This window comes from Lemur catta, chromosome 21, assembly GCF_020740605.2.
Source record: "Lemur catta isolate mLemCat1 chromosome 21, mLemCat1.pri, whole genome shotgun sequence".
In the NCBI taxonomy this organism is placed as follows: Eukaryota; Metazoa; Chordata; class Mammalia; order Primates; family Lemuridae; genus Lemur; species Lemur catta.
The window spans coordinates 12212038-12229314 of record NC_059148.1 but is presented as its reverse complement, the minus strand read 5'-3'; the positions used below and the strand labels follow the sequence as shown (position 1 = coordinate 12229314).

Here is a 17277-nt window from a genome sequence, read left to right as displayed (position 1 = left end):
TTTGTTCTACTCGCATCCAGAGGGTGGCAACGGCTTCTTTGAAAGCAGGGAGAATGCATGTGAGTGAGGGGGTCCCCATCCTGCTGGGGCACTGTTGCCACATAAAAGGGGGAGGTATTAAGCTGAATGAGAAGAATCACACCTGTTCACCACATGCAGGGACCCAAAATCCCCTGCAGGTGAGAGCATTCCAGGGCCTTCCTCAGGAGTGAAAAAAGCTGTCTCAGCCAGGCGCAGTGGCTCACACCTGTAATCCTAGCCCTCTGGGAGGCCGAGGCGGGTGGATCGCTCGAGGTCAGCAGTTCGAGACCAGCCTGAGCAAGAGCGAGACCCCCGTCTCTACTAAAAATAGAAAGAAATTAGCTGGACAACTAAAAATCTATATAGAAAAAATTAGCCGGGCATGGTGGCGCATGCCTGTAGTTCCAGCTACTTGGGAGGCTGAGGCAGGAGGATCGCTTAAGCCCAGGAGTTTGAGGTTGCTGTGAGCTAGGCTGATGCCATGGCACTCACTCTAGCCCGGGCAACAAAGTGAGACTCTGTCTCAAAAAAAAAAAAAAAAAAAAAAAAGCTATCTCAAGATTGCTAGGCTTTGAGACAAGGGGTGATATCGTTGTCAAGGGTCAGGGCGAGGAGTTGGCCAGGAAGACAAAGGGCAGAGTCAGGGAGAGGTGCAGGCGCTGGGAGCAGAGAGCTGGAGGAAGTGGGGGAAGTCAGGGAAAGCTCCTAGCAGGCACCGAGTTCTGAGAACACAGATATGATACCAAGGGCTTCACGTGTCCCAGGGAGAGTGCCCACAATGACCCAGGCTGGGGCCGGGGTGCCCATGCTCAAACCACCTTCCCCCCTCCAAGTATCGGAGTGGGGGTTTCTCTCCATTAACTGCTGGTGTCCAGGGGTCTCCTATGGGTTTCAGACACCCAAGGGTGGGGTTCTTAGATCCATGGAAGGGCCTGGGTCTCCCTCTGGGTGATCTGCGGGCTGCCGAGGGCCTTTGTTGCAGATGGAGCAAAGTTCCAAGAGCACACAGAGAAACAGGGTCCTGGTGACATCCTTTGAGCCTCTGGATCAAGCCATACCTGAAGGTCTGCCACCTACAGAGTAGACATTGCCCTTGGCTCGTGGCCCTGGCAATTCCTGGGCAGCAGCCATACTCTCAGACCTCTTTCCAGTCTGGGACCCCCCGTTCCCTCAGCCCTTCCTTCCCAGACCTCCAAACTCTTAGGGTGACCACGTGTTTTGGAGACCGTCTTGGTGTATGTCTCTCATCCCTGTGTAATTCTTCACAGTGGCTCTGTCATCCTCAATGTGTCCTGCTTTGGATGAGAGACTACAGTTCCTCCACACACTCCTACATTCCAACATTCTTTTTTCAGTAGCCCTGGTGGTCCTGAGAGTTGGTAAAACTTGAACCCAAATTATTAGCCACCAAAAAAAAAAAAAAACAATTCCATTTTCTCCCTACAAATGCAGGGGAGGTTTAGCCTTCCACAACTATACTCTCCGTACCTCCCTGGGGGTTGTTTATACCCAGGCCTGGGAAGGGACCCTTTCTGCAAGGACAAGTAGAATGATTTCCTTCTAAAGGAGAGAGAAAAAAAAAAAAACAAGCCCCATTCCTGAGGGTTTCCCTGCCTCTACCCCCTCCTGCGCCTGTCCTCATTCATCCCCACAATAAACCGCTTGTTTTAAGGTAACTTGTCTGGGTCTCTTTTTCCTGCAACAAAAAGAGGTGTACCTAAAATAGGCCAGAGCCTGGGCCTATGGCCAAATTTAGATTAAAAAAAAAAAAAAACTGGGTCAGGCAGGAGAGGGAGCAGCAGGCTGAGATCCTTGGAGACTGAGGCTAGGCAGCTCCTGCTGATGGGGGCTCTCCTCTGTGCCAGGCCCCGAGCTGCACATTCGACAGCCGCAGTCTTACTTAACTCTCTTCCTGTCCTAGGAGGTAGAGACTGTTACCTACAGCTGACAGAGAAGGAAACTGAGGCTTGGAGAGTCACGCTTTGGGGTTCACCTCCCAATCCTCTCAATCCAAAATCTGTACCTTGGAGCCCCAGAGTAGACTTCCAGACCATAAAAGGGTAGCTGGAATCTCAGCCGTTTGGCATCTGGAAGCTCAGCCTAACCTGGCCCAAGCTGAGACTCCTTGGCACAAACGTGTCTGTAGTTTTCTTAACCATTTTTCAAGTGAGTTTAAGGAGTGAGAAACAGCCACAGATCATTGTTTCAATTCAAAGGAATGTAAGCAAAATAGGGAAATTCTAGCCTCCTTCAGGTATAGCTAGATCCAGGAGCTCATGTGATACCCACCCCCCACCCCCCACCCCCGCCATGTGGCTGGCATTTAATTCTCTCTGCATCTCTCTTCTTCCTTCTGTGTGTTGCTCTCTCTACAGGGCAGGAGGGACGGTTACAGGCAGTCCCAAGCCTCGTCCCTATGGTTTGTAATCCAAAAGGGTCGCTTCTCTCTCTTTCTCTTTCTCTCTCATTCTTCCTCTCAGCAGCTGTATAGGAACCCAAAGAAGGATTTTGATTGGCTCTGCTGGGATCACACGTGCACCTTAGGACCAATCGCTGGGTCTAAGAAGACACAAACACGGGTGTTAGGATTGGCTTAGCCTGGACATGGGCCCTCGGCTGCGACAAGGAAGGCGGAGGACAGAGATTAACAGCTCTGGGGGGTGGGGGACGCTGGTCGCCCAAACCCGTCCGTGCCCCATGCTCAGACAGACATGTTGCAGGGATAACTAGTTTAGGACATCCTAATGTGCTCTTCCCTTTGCTTTGCCGAGGACAGCTTCTGATCTGTAGCGCCCCAGGCATCCATTAGTCTGGGGACGATTAGAATTTATTACAGAAAATGCAAAGAGAAAGGCAGAGGGGATGTTCAGCTCTGGACATCCGAAAGGAGATTATGTACCAGACCACAGCCTGGGGGAAGAATCCTCCAGCTTCCTCACCGTTTAGCTTAGCAATAACTGTGCCAGCATCATAGAATATAGAGGGTCGGTCTCACCTGCCTAGAATCATCCGGCCCATGCTCTGACAAAGAGAGGACGTGACATCGTGGAAGTAGGAGAAATGTCGTGCATTTTCTGACTTAAGGATTGCAGGGAGAAGAGGGAACAAAATGAGGAAACCCTGCCCCCGTGATACTTCTCTACAACGCACCTCAGCGATTATTATTTTTGAGCATTTGCTACGTCCCAGGCACCGTGCTATGAAAGAGCTTACTCACTGTTTCCGTTTCCTGTGAAATAAGCATTTCTGTGAATCAGGACTCTCGAGTGCAAGCAAGTTCCATCCACTCAAATGTGTTTGAAACAAACGTGGGAGGTATCAGATCATGTAACTCAGATGCCGTGATGGTTAATTTTATGCGCCAACTTGACTGAGCCACGGGGTGCCCAGATATGTGGTCAGATGTTATTCTGGGTGTGTCCATGAGGGTGACTTGGGATGAGACCAACATTGGAATCGGTGGACTGAGCACAGGTTGCCTTTCCTCATGTGCATGGGCCCATCCAATCAGTCACAGGCCCGAGTAGAACAAAAAGGCTGAGTCTTTCGCTGTAAGAGGGAACCCTGGCCTGGTGGCTCCGAGCTGGGACATCGGTCTTCTGCCTTCCAGCTCTAACGGAAACATTAACTTTTTTCGAGGCTGCTGGCTTTTGGATTGCTGCAATCTCATGATAAACTGGAACCGATGAGAAGTTGCTTCTTATGGCCGAGCAGAAAACGTGGGGATGGAATCTACTCCTGAAGAAGATGCCACCAACACTGTTGCAACAACAACACAGGATTTTGAATATTACAGAAACTTCAGTTGATACAGCGGTGGCAGGGTTTGAGAGGACGGATTCTAATTTTGAAAGAAGCTCCACTGTGCGTAAAATGCTATCAAACAGCATCACAAGCGACAGAGAAAACTTTCATGAAAGGAGGAGTGAAGGGATGTGGCGAACTTCGCTGTTGTCGTGTTTTAAGAAATGCCCGCGGTCACCCCAGCCTTCGGCAGCCAGCACCTTTATCCGTCAGCAACATCAGGGCAAGACACTTCACCAGTGAAAAGATAGGGCTCACGGAAGGCTCAAATGATTGTTAGCATTTTGTAGCAATAAAGTATTTTTAATTAACATATGTACACTTTTATACATAATGCTATTGTACACTTAATAGACTACAGGATAGTGTAGACATAACTTTTATATTGGCTGTGAAACCAAAAAATTTGAGTGACTGGCTTTATTGTGGGGGTCGAGAACTGAACCTGCAATATCTCCAAGCTATGCCCAGACATATTCTTGGGAGAACCTGAACTAATACAGACATCCAGGACAAATTATGAATCTGCTTCAGGAATGGCTGGATCCAGGACCTTTAAACTAATGTCATGGTCATGAGGCTTTGTCATCTCCTGCCAGGTCTTAGACAAGATTTCATCACATGGTACACATGATGGTTGACACTAGCAAGCCTGGCTTGTGCCCTTCTGAACGTAGCACTTTGAGAAGGAAAGAACATCTGATTGGCCTCACTTAGGTCATGTGTCTATTCCCGAACCAGTCACCATGGTCTGGATGTGCCAACATGGGGTGGAGCAAGAGTCCTTCAAAGCAAGGCAGAGAGGACAACAGTGACAGGTCAAGTAGGCAATGTTACTATGCCCATTTTGCAGGTGAGGGAACTGGCCCAACATGTTTAGGTGACTGGCCACATACAAGCCTCAGAGAGAGCAAGCGTTGATGCCAGGATTCAAACCCAGGTCTGTCCACGGGTCCTTAACCACTTCTCCATACTGCCTCTCACCCCTCAGTCCTTGCCTAGAGCCAAAGCCTTCCAACACCCCAGCCCTTGGAACTCACATGCAGGGTTCTCAGTGCCCACCCTGCACCCGCACACGGTAGAGGTGCAGTAAGCGTGAGAGCTGCCCCTGCAGCTGGACGCAGCCCACAGTGCCTTGCTGTAGGAAGCTCTTTCTAATCTACCCCATTACATCTTCGTCTGGATTCTTCTCCCGGCCTCAGCTCGGAGGAGGAACCCAAATAACCAGCTGAATCCGCCGAGCAGTTGGCATCGGTCCCCGCTCAGCCATCCCTGTCCTCTGATACGTTTTTAATCCCTTTGAGAACTGCCCGATTTGGGCAGCTCAAGAACAGATGTTTCTTAACGACTACAATTTCCCACAAGTATTTTTGGTCCCCTCATCTTGGAAAATTGTTGGGACTGTGCCGGTTCTCTGGGGGAGAAGACAAAGCAGCCTCCATCAAAGCCTTGCTTGTTATAATGGGCCTTGCAACGTCAGCGGTGGGTTGGCAGGATGTTTCGGCTCTGGCTCAGTTATCTACAGCTGCATGTCAGATTACCCCAGAACTTGGCAACTGGGAAAAAACACACGTGTATGATCTCACGGTTTCTGTGGGTCAGGAATTCAGGAGTGACTTAGATAGGTCTGGGCAGTGCTGAACCTGTGGTCACCATTGCAGCCAGGGCTGCGGTCTCATCTGAAGGCTTGACTGGGGCTGGACCATCTGCTCCAAGATGGCCACTCACACAGCTGCCGGCGGGAGGCCTCACTCGGGTCCTCCCCATGGGAACCTCTCCACAGCGCTGCATGAGCATCCTCACAACATGGCGGCTGGCTTCCCCAGCGGAGGTGATCCCCGAGAGATCAAGAGGGAAGCCACGTGTCTTTTATGACCTAGCCTTGAAAGTTACACACCATCCCTTCCATCTTGTCCTAGTCATTAAAAGGGAATCGATAAGTCTAGCCCACACTCAGGGGATGAAGCATTAGCCTCCATCTTTTGAATAGAGTGCCAAAGAGGGTGCGGCCCCATGTTCAACCCACACAGGCACTACAGTAACATGCAACATGGCTCTAATTCTCTCGCTTTCCCTGTGTGCTCACCCTTTCCAAGGGACTTTGCACTTCCTCCTGTTAAAGGGACAGAGTATAGCTCTTCACTCTTTGACAGTAGGCTTGGTCCTGTGACTTGCTTGGGTCAATAGAGTGAGGCAGGGGTAACTGTGTGTGGTCCTGGCCTTAAGAGACTTTGCATGTTGCCACTCACCTTCTTGTTCTCCGGCCATCAGCGGGAGAGGACTATGGCAAGGCTAGACCACAGATCCCAGGACAGCATGAGAGACACATGGATCAGGACAGAACTGCCCAGCTAAGCCAAGCCCAGCTCAGCTAACCCACGTTAGGCATGTGAACTAAATAGACATTTATCTTTCTATGGCACTGAGATCTTGTGCTTGTTTGTTACACAGCATCACCTCACCACACTTAACTGTCATAGGCATGTTGTCTTGGGAGTCAGCCAGTCCTGGGTTCAAATGTCAGCTCCCTGCCTTACCAGTTATGTGACCCTGGACAAATCACTTCTCTGAGCCTCAGGGACCTCAACTGTAAAATAGGGATAATAATATCTTCTCTCTCATGGAGGTTTTTTGATGATTAAGATCATCCCTATAAAATGCTTACAGCAGAGTCCAGCACCACTGTGATTATTAGTAACAAAACACTCTGGGCCTATTGTCTCAAGGCTGATATGCAGCCAAGGGTAGAATTTGATTCTGTAGCTCAAGCACCTGCTGTAGCTCCCTCGTTCTAATTCCCCAGTGGGATGTCAAGGCTTCCTTCCTCCTGCTCTTATGCTCACTGGCTACTCACTCTCCTATCAAACAGCCAGGATATGTGTCTAATGCACACCTTGATGGACCCAGAGCTCCAGCCACAGGCATCCTGGGAGCTTCCCTCCAAAGCAGGTCACCTCTTTGTCCTGGCTCAGCTCCTATGTGACTGTGGTACAGTCTTTAACCTCCCTGGGCCATGAAGTGGTTGATGACACAACTATAGAATCAGCCACTGGATCCTGGCTTCACCGCTTAGCAGCTGGGTGGCTTTGGGAAGTGACTGTACGTCTCTAGACTTCTGTTTCCTCACCTGCAGAATGGGGATCATTCTGTTACTTGCCTTACCAGGTGATGGTGGGACTTTGATCCTATCAGATGTCCAAAGTCATGCCCCTATGCCTGGCGTGTTGAAAGTGTAGATAATAGTAGTTAACTAGTATTACTACCACTAACAATAATTTCTCCATCTATGAATGAAAGGCCTGGAATTGTCAGAAGATCCTTCAGGCCCTGACATTGGAAGTAGATGCTGGAGGGCTTCTGTGGGTGGGGAGAGGAAGTGGAGAGCCCCCTCCGGGCAGAATTCCAGGTTCCCCGCTTCCCTTCCCACACTCTGTTACCTGCTTTTCATATTGGGATGCTTTATGCAAAGTTATCTAGAAAACAATTTCTTTGCTTTAGAAAAAGTTTGGAAACATTGGATCACAGGGGCTTCAAGGGGCTTCCCGGCTTTACCTTTTGGGATTTCATGGCAAGGAGCTGACTGAGGGCTGAGCAGTGGGTATAAGGGGCTGTGATGCTGACGTTCGACCCCCAGTGACTACAAAAGCCAAGCCCCAAACCACCCCTGGCTCCAGCAGAACACAGTGGCCTTGTGCTCTGCCAGCCCCTGAACCCTCCTCCCTCCCACACCTGATGGGCCCTCGCCTCTAGACCTCACCACACTGTTTCCTTTTGTATATCTGAAAACCCGCTTCTTGGCTCCCAGCCACAGTCGGCTAGAGGAAAACAACTTGGGGAGGGAGGGGACTCCTTTAAGTTTGAAGATCCAACGCAAACCAGATCAACTCCATAAACTGAAATCACAGCAGAAGGGATGGTCAGAGCGGTGGCTGGTTTGGTGGGGGGCGGGTGGTTTCCACCTCTCTCTCTTTTTCGATCTTTTATGAAGAGCTTGTTTTGATTCTGTGGTTGCCACGATACGGAAGCATTTGGCGGCTGTTTCTGAGAGGCCACATGGCCGACTGTTTGTGTCGGTTCCATCTCATTGCAAGAACGCAGTGGGTGGCCGATTGGCGTCTAGGCCAGGGGGGGCAGGACAGGGGTGGGGGGAAGGTCATGCAGTGGGGACTGTAGGAGGAGGGGAGCTGGCCCCGGAGAGCTGCAACAATGGCCACTGAGACCCAACCCAGGGACGTTGCCTGCAGAGAGTCCCTTCACTTCTGACATGCTGTGTGGCCTGCACAACGTCTCTCCACCTCTCTGAGCCTCAGTCTCCTTATTTATCTACGAAGGTGATGACACGGCCCTGAACAGCTTCGCAAGGGTGAGGAAAGAATCTCAGTTGAGCTCTACCATCAGCCACACGTCATCTCATGTAATCCTTACAACAACCCCACCCTCCGGATGAGGAAGGTGAGAACCAGAGCCGTGCAGTGACCTGTCCAAAGTCACACAGCCTGGGGGCGGAGGGAGGCTGTGACATACTACATTCACGCTTTCTCCTACACTCAGTTTAGAACAGCATCATAATTACATCGAACGCTTCATAGCGAGACACTATTCTAAGTGCTTCGTGTACCTTCATAGATTGATCCTCACAACGGCCCTCCGGGTCCTGCTCTTACCCTAATTTTTCTGGATGAGAAAACTGGAGTTCCTTAAGTAACTTGCTCAGTTACCCAGCCTGTAAACATTAGATTTGGGACTTGAACCCAATCAGCCCAGCTGCAGAGTTCTTGCTCTCAGCACAGTCGCAAGGCGACTCACGGAGATGCTAGGTAAGGTGTGCTTTGGGTGCACGGGGTGTTCATTGCAGCATGGTTATAGTGGCCTGTAACTGGAGACAATGTGAATCTCCATCAACACGGCCCGGATTAATAACTTGCATTGTATCTCTTGCCTGCCATTTAAGAATGATGTCAGTCTACTGCATGCTACAATGTACAGTTGACCCTTGGACAGCATGAGTTTCAACTGCTCAGGTCCACTTCCACGTGGATTTGCTTCTGCCTCTGCCACCGCTGAGACAGCAAGACCAAGCCCTCCTCTTCCTCCTCCTTCCCAGCCCGCTCAACGTGAAGATGATGAGGATGAAGACTTTTATGATGATCCACCTCCACTTAATGCATAATAAATATATTTTCTCTTCCTTATGATTTTCTTAATAACATTTTCTTTTCTCTAGCTTACTTTATGGTAAGAATACAGTGTATAATACATATAACATGCAAAATCTGCCTTAATGGAATGTTTATGTTATTAGTAAGGCTTCCGGTCAACAGTAGGCTATTAGTAGTTAAGTTTTGGGGGAGTCAACAGTTATATGGGATTTTTGACTGCATGGGATGGAGTGGGGGGTGGGGGGCTGTGCCCTTAACCTTCGCATTATTCAAGGGTCAACTGCAAATAAGACTTGGGACCGTATATGGTTGTGTTTTTAGGCACCCAAGTCTCACTGCTTGCCCAGGGACGAGGCTCCTCCCCTGGACATCTGTCAGATAAGGGACTTGATGCCTCCCATGCCTGGCAGTTGATCTGAGTCTGTCCCATGTGGGAGGTGGAGGCACAGACCCATCTTGTATAACTTGTCCTAAATTTTCACCTCCCTGTCTGCAAACCCTGCCTGAAACCTCACCATCTGTGACCCATCTATATCCTCTTTTAAAATATACTTCTCCCTCGTATAAATATCCCAATTATCTACAATTTTTTAACCTGGGGTGATTTTTGCCCCCAGGAGATACGTGGCAATGGTTGGAGATATTTCTGATTGTCACAACTTGGGGGTGCCCTGGCCAGCCGGTGGGCGGAGGCTTAGAGATGCTGCTCAACACCCTGCGATGCGCAAGGCAGCCCCACCGCACCCCGAGAGTGGTGAGGTCGGGAAGCCTGCCCAGAATGCCAGCGTTCACCAAGCACTCTTGTTTACGCTCTCTAGACTGAGATGGCTGGAGTGTCCTGGTGGCACCCAAGGTAGGTGGCGGCACTGCAAGTTTAAAAAGAGAGAAATGATGTTGTTCTGTCGCAGCTGGGCACCAATGCGCCGCATGCGCCCTGTTTTCAGATGAGAACATTGAGGCTCGGTTGGGCAAGGCACACACCCGTGAAGAGTTGCCCTGAGAGATTCTGGAGTCTGTGCTCTGGAAGGGACTAAGTGGGTGGTCACCAAGCCAAGGGGGACGATGCTTTTGCACTGGAGCCTGAACAAGGAGTTGATTTCAGAAGATGAAGGGATCAGCATTGGGTGAGAAAACAAGACAAGCCCTTCATCGGGCTCCCTGGTTGTCGTCACGCTGACAGTCTGATTTCCCCGTGGCTTCTTGCTTGGGCACAACTAACTCCAAGGAGGCTGTCCTAGTCTCTGGGTTTGACCATTCATTCATTCATTCATTCATTCATTATCTGTCAGGCCTCAACTATGCACCAAGCTCCGGGGGTATGTTGGATGTAAAATCAGGCCTGGCCCCCGCCCTCGTAGGGTCTAGGAAGGAGATAGCAGTGGATCCAGGAACCAGACAAATACATATGAAGAACACGTGTGATTGGGGCTTCCCAAGAGAGATTAGCAGAGAAGGAAACTGTACGTCATTGGAGAACTGGCCTGGCTGGGGAAGGACCCTGGGCCGAGATTTGGAGCCTGCATAAGGGGCTAATTAGGCAAACTGGGGAAGGAAGTCTGTTCCAGGCAGAGGAAACAGAATGTGCAAGAGTCCTTTGGCTAGAGGGCTTATGGTAGGTACAAAGGACAGGAAAAAAAATGTTTATTTATGTGGTAGGAGGCTAAAGAGAAGACAAGGATTAGTCCACACAGGTCTTGCAATTTAATGATTAGGGTCTTTATGCAGAGGGCAATGGGGAGCCATGGCAAGTTTAAGCAGGAGGGTCTCATGATCAGACTTGCACTTGAGATCCCTCTGACTTCTGTGTAGGACTTGTAGGACGGCAGAGAGATGTGTGAGAAGGCTGCCGGGATTGTGTGAACAAGAGAAGACGCAGGCCTGGATCGGGGGATTGGTGAGAAGTGGGTGAATTTAACAGGAATTCGGCAGCTGCAAAGGGTGATGGCAATTCAGGAGAGCGACATGAGGAAATCGCGTATCTTTCTCCCGGGCGTCTCCTGCCAAAGCTTCCGGATGCCCCAGACCGTTGACAGTCAACTCCCCCGTTGAGACGGGGAGCAAACGTTTGTTTTAGGAGGCTGCTGTTGTGACCGACGGTGGCTCTGACCCGGACCTGGCTGCGAGCCCAGATTCCCCGCAGAGCTTGTCCAGAGCAGCCGCAAGACGCTGGGACGCTGCAGCCCAGGACTCCCGGCCAGCATCAGAGGCCACGGCACGAAGGAGGCACAGGAAGGACTATTTTGGGCTCCCTATTTTTAAAGCCGGGGTCAGGGCACCCGCCCACCAACAGCTCCAGTACTGGAAGCTTCAGAAGGCCTCCCCTGGCCTCCCACCAGCCCAGCACCAGGAGAGGCTCTGTGCCCAGGGCTGTGTGGTGACCCCGGGGCAGCTGGGAGCAGTTGATGGAGGTTTTGGGGTGTAGGAGTGCAAGGGCATGACCATGGGTCGGATAGAGCCCTGGGTTCAAACCCCAGCTTTTCCATTTTCTACCAGCCTTGGGCAAGTCACTTCCTCCTTTCTGAGCCTCAGTTGCTCATCTGTAAAATGGGAATAATTCACCAATTGTTATAGGTGAGAGAGCGAGTGAATCAGCCAGCCGTCACTTAATAAATGCGTCCTGTGAGCCTGTCGTGGTACGAGGTGGTGACAATATAATGTTTAGCAAGACGCGCTTCACAGAGCTTTCATTCTAACAGGGAAACCAACCTTAAAGAAAAACTCATCCAACGCATCATTGAACTATCATCATGGTAAGAGCTAGGAAAGCATTTGCAGGTGTGTTGGGGGAGGGGGGGGTGGAGCTAAGAAAGAAGAAGAAATACGTGAGCCGAGAGTCCTGCATTGCTGCGTGCCTTCACCCAACCAATTGTTACCGGCTATGAGTGCAGTGGCGTCATCACAGCTCACAGCAACCTCAAACTCCTGGGCTCAGGCGATCCTCCTGCCTCAGCCTCCCGAGTAGCTGGGACTACAGGCATGCGCCATAATGCCCGGCTAATTTTTTCTACATATTTTTAATTGTCCAGCTAATTTCTTTCTGTTTTTTTTAGTAGAGACGAGGTCTCGCTCTTGCTCAGGCTGGTCTCGAACTCCTGAGCTCAAGCGATCCTCCTGCCTCGGCCTCCCAGAGTGCTAGGATTACAGGCGTGAGCCACTGCACCCCGGCCCATCTGCCTATTTTAATGAAAGAAAGATGCAGAAAGAATTTAAACTTGAGTTTCCATCAGACCCCCTGGGGGGCTTATTAAACACAGACCCTGAATGCTTCCTGAACCCCTTTCTGATTCAGTGGGCCTGGGGAAGGGCTGAGAACTTGCCTTTCTAGCAGGATGCCAGGTGACGCTGAGGATGCTGGTTTGGGGACCACACGCTGAGAACCACTGCTCCGGGGCAACCTGGCATATCTTGGGGACTTGCTAATATGGAGGACTGCTTAACCCACCCTCACCAGACCAGCTGGGAGGAGCTTGGGCAGCCTCCAAGCTCGCCCCCCCTGTCCCCACAGCCACTGCTCTCCAGTTCCATCTTTGTCACCTGGGAGGCAGTCCTCAACCCAAAGATCACCTAAGTCCCACCTTGATGGAAACCAACTCTGTTTCCTCCTCCAAAGCTCACCTGGATTATCCCTGCTTCCAAGACACTCACTCTTTGCAGCTTTCTTATTTCTACCAAGGTGGACAAAAAAAAGAAAAGTATTTTTTCCAGGTCCTCAATAAAATGGGCCTGTTTGCCTGAGAAACTTGAAACACACCCCAGGGGCCAGGGATGGCTGAGGAAGCAGGGAGCAGCCGCTCCACCAGGGCCGAAGGCTGAGGTTTCTGCCTCTCCCTGTGGGCAGCGGCTCCCTCGCCACTTCCACCTTTCAAGGGGCTCCTTGTGGGTGGGGAATTCTTCACAGTCACTGCCCCTCAGGGGCCAGACGGACAGCACACAGAGCCCTTCCAGGATTCGTGATTATAAAAGAAGAAATTCTGGAAATTTGAAAGATACAGAAAAGCACCAAAAAACTAACAATTGCCTAATATTGCTCACATCACATATTAACCATTTTTAATAATTTAGCCTATTTCCAGCCTTTTTTCTATGTGCATACTTTAAAAAATTATCTGACTCATATCAACATAATTAGCCTTTTATTTAAAGAGGAAAATAGGGTAGCAGTTACGTCCAATCTTTCTGAAAAAAGAAAAAAATTACATTCAGATATGTGTATCTCTGGCCAGGCGCGGTGGCTCACGCCTGTAATCCTAGCACTCTGGGAGGCCGAGGCGGGAGGATCGCTTGAGCTCAGGAGTTCAAGACCAGCCTGAGCAACAGTGAGATCCCATCTCTAGCAAAAATGGAAAAAATTAGCTGGGCGTGGTGGGGTGTGCCTATAGTCCCAGCTACTTGGGAGCTGAGCTCCGGAGTTTGAGGTTGCAGTGAGCTACGATGACGCCACTGCACGCTATCCCAGAGTGAGACATTGTCTCCAAAACAAAACCAAAAAAAAGGTCAGATATGTGTATCCCCAGATAATCTACACAAAGAGTCAGCAACCTATGGCTTGCAAAACAAATCCGGACCAATACTTTTATTCATAGAGCCCACAGGTTAAAAAGTTTTTAACATTTTTAAATGATTGGGAAAAAAAATTAAAGGAAGAATATCACATATTCGCCCTTATATGTGGAAATCTCACGGAGGTAGAAAGTAGAATGGTGGTCACTACGGGCTGGGAAGGGAACGAGGGGGGAGGGAAGAAGAGAAGTTAGTTAAGGGGTACAAAAATACAGCTAGAGAGAAGGAATACATTCTAGCCATTTGATAATATAGTAGGAAAATTATAGTTAATGGAAATGTATTGTATATTTCAAAATAGCTAGAAGAATTGTAATGTTCCCAACACAAAGAAAAGATAAATGTTTAAGGTGATGGACATCCCAATTACCCTGAGGATCATTACGCAATGTATGCATGTATCAAAATAGTGCATGTACCTCTAAAATATGTACAACTATGATATAGCAATTAAAAAATACAAACACATAAATCAATACATTTTTTGAGCAATACATGAAAATGCAATCCAAATTCCGGTGTTCATAAATAAAGTTTTATAGACACACAGTCACACTCATTCATTTACATATGAGCTGAGGCTGCTGTCACACTATACTGGCAGAGTCAAGCACTCGCAGAAGTTTGCCAACACCTCCCTACTCAGGGGGTGGCCTGTGGTCACTGTTTGTTACCAATTTGCAAGGAGATAAACACAGAAATTGAGAGCAAGACTTTAGAAACTTTTACAATTGAACAATGTCTGTTGAATATAAAAATGGAAAAATTGGGGATGGTCTATCAGTATATTTTTCATTTTATATCTCCGGTATTTCATTTTCATTGTGTTCTTCTAACTTTTCAGTCCATAAGGGATAAGAAATGTAAAACAAAAAAACCGATCTTCGTGACAAAGAGTGTGTGCTTTTAAAATCTTCTTATAAATATCAAATATTGTTCTGGAACTTGCCTTTTCCCACCTCCAGCAGTGCTTCTGAGTCACACAGCCATGTTGATACATAAGGCCTAGTGTACTGCTTTTGGCTGTTGTGTGATAATGTCACTGCATGCAGGTTATTCATTCATTCCTCCACTGATGGACATATCGGTTATTTCCAGTTTTTTACTAGTACAAACAATGCTGCCCTGGGCATCCTGAACCTATCTCCTGGTGCACACATGGGAGAGTTTTTCCAGGGTAAACACCCAGTGAGAAAGTAGCTGGGTCTCCAGATCTTTGCATCTTCAACACTGCTAGATTTGGTCAGATAGTTTTTGCAAAGCGACTGTACCAATTTACACCACTGCAGAAGTGCTTTAGATGTCTGTCCCCCAATCCTTGCAAACATTTCTTAATAGTATTGGCAGATGTCTCAGTTTGGGTTTCAAATCTCAAACTCCAGAGCTCTTATGGTGTAAGCTCATCAGCTTGTTAGAAGTTGGGAAAGAGGTGAAAGGCTCTACCTGCGCCCCCTCCATCCCACTGTATCCCAAATCCCCCCAAGTTTCACCAGCCTGCCCCACCCCCCTAAGCCATCCTGGCCTGGAGCTGCACCAGGGTCCTGATTTTCATAAAGCCTTCCTCCTGGTTCTCACGCAACCCCGGTGCCTGGTTCTATGGACTCAGGATCTTGGCTTTGCTCAGCTCTGCTACCCAGGGGCTGCCCTGGAGAACAGGTATTCTGGCAACACGGGATTTGTATCTGGGGTGCTTTGAGCAGTTGGTAGCAGATCAGATACTCCCCAATCCCTATTCAATGAATGAACAAAGAGTGAAAAGGCAAATAGACTGACATTTATCAAGCAACTACCTAGTTAATAAAACCTGTGACATTTACTGAACAACTACCCTGTTAATAAAGCCCTGAAACCCAGGGCTCACCCAGACATTCTGCTGGGCCCTCCTTGGGCCTGCTGGAAACAGTGGTCTGCCCACCTTCGTACGCCCACCTACTCCAGCTGTGCCCGCCTCCGCCCCAGCTCCCCCAAATCAGGCTGCTGGAGTAGGGCTGGGGCCTGGCTGAGTTGCGGCATCTAGGACTGAGCCCACCCTGGGGACGGGGCAGGGAGGAGGGGGAGAAGGAGGAGGAGCCAGGGAAGAAAGTGGAGGATGGAGGGAAGGTGGGCAGAGCAGGAGAAGTCAGAGGACTACGAAGAAAAGGCAGCAGGCAGGAGGAAGACGAAGTGTTCGATGAAGCTTATGGGCGGCCGTTGGTTTGCACTGAGGCCGCACTGGGCGCAACATGGGGTCACTTGTGCTGACGTTCCCCGCCCCCCCCCAGCACGCCAAAGCCAGGTTGTTCCTCTGAGCTTCCAAGAAATCAGGGAAGAGAGAGAGAGAAAAAGCCAAATCCCCAAACAGGCCAGTTTTAGCCAGCGTGAGAAGGAAGTTCCCTCTGCTTTAACCTTTACAAGGAAAATAACTTGGAAACCACCAGGCCACTTTCTGATCGCTGTCAACGCTTCTTCAGCCCTTTCCAGCCTAAAGCCAACCTCCTCTGCTCAGCTCATGGGAATGCCACGAGGCATTGCCCTATTCTAGAATCACAGATAAAAGTGGGTTCAGATCTTTAAACTAAACTTGTTGTAATTTTGTCTTTTGACAGGAGCAAATGAGTGAATTTGTGAATGCATCTGACCAACTCCTACTCCTCCTACAAAATCCAAGCCGCCTCCTCCCTGGAGCCTTCCCTGACCTGCCCACACCGCTCACTGCTGAGCCTGGCTGAGCGCCTGGCTCTACCCTCAGCGCTGCGCAGGATCATCTCATTCACTCTTCGCTGTGATTCTATTACTGCCACCACATTGGAGGAAACTGAGGCACGGAGTGATTCCGTCGGACGGTTCAGCGGCAGAAGCGGGGCTTTGCTGCACGTTTCCGGTGACATCGTGGGTGACAGCGTGCTTTGGAAGCTTGCCAGCACTTTCCTAAGGCGAAGTAGTGTTGGGGGGTTTGTTTGACTTCTTGATTTTTTCCTCCTCTCCCAACAAGCTTTGCAAAGCAAAGCTGCGGAACAGACCGCGCGCGCCCTGGAGGCCGGGCCCTGCGGGTCGGCGGCCCAGGGACCCCGCGTCTGCGCCTCCAGCCCGGCCGCGGTGGGGGGGGGGGGGGGAGACGCGCTGAGGCCCCGCCCCGCCGGGCGCCGCTGTGACTGACGGCGCTCGCCTCCAATCAGAACAGCAGCGGCGCAGGGGGCGGCGCCGGGAGCCCTGAGGCTGCGCTTTGCTGGCGCTTTGCTGTCACCTGGTGGTCGCAAGGGGAAGTGGCTGCTTGAGGGCGAGAAGGAGGGGGGGGTTGGGTCTTAGGGAGACCGGCGAGGAGGGAGCTGTCGGGGTGAGGGGTGGGGAGGAGGGAGAGGTGGGCAGAGCACGAGAGGGCGGGGAGCGAAGGGGAGGAGGGAGGGGAGGAGGGAGAAATGTGCAGATCAAGAAAGGGGGGAGGGGAGGGGAGGAAGGGGAGGGGAGAGGGGGAAAAGAGGGAGGGGAGAGGAGCAGGAAGGGGACGGGGAGGGGAGGAGGGAGAAATGCGCAGATCAAGAAAGGGGGGAGGGGAGGGGAGGAAGGGGAGGGGAGAGGGGGAAAAGAGGGAGGGGAGAGGAGCAGGAAGGGGACGGGGAGGGGAGGAGGGAGAAATGCGCAGATCAAGAAAGGGGGGAGGGGAGGGGAGGAAGGGGAGGAGGGGAGGAAGAGGGAGGGGAGGGGAGAGGGGGAAAAGAGGGAGGGGAGCAGGAAGGGGAGGAGGGAGGGGAGGAGG

The 17277-nt window shown here is 50.5% G+C and overlaps 1 long non-coding RNA gene across 1 annotated transcript; it reads left to right on the top strand.

Annotated features, from left to right (window-relative positions):
* Positions 1 to 7674: 7674 nt before the first annotated feature.
* LOC123625780 lies at positions 7675 to 8923 on the top strand. Its single transcript, XR_006730652.1, has 3 exons — positions 7675 to 7741; positions 8157 to 8277; positions 8777 to 8923. It is a non-coding gene; the product is annotated as an uncharacterized LOC123625780 (long non-coding RNA).
* Positions 8924 to 17277: the final 8354 nt, after the last annotated feature.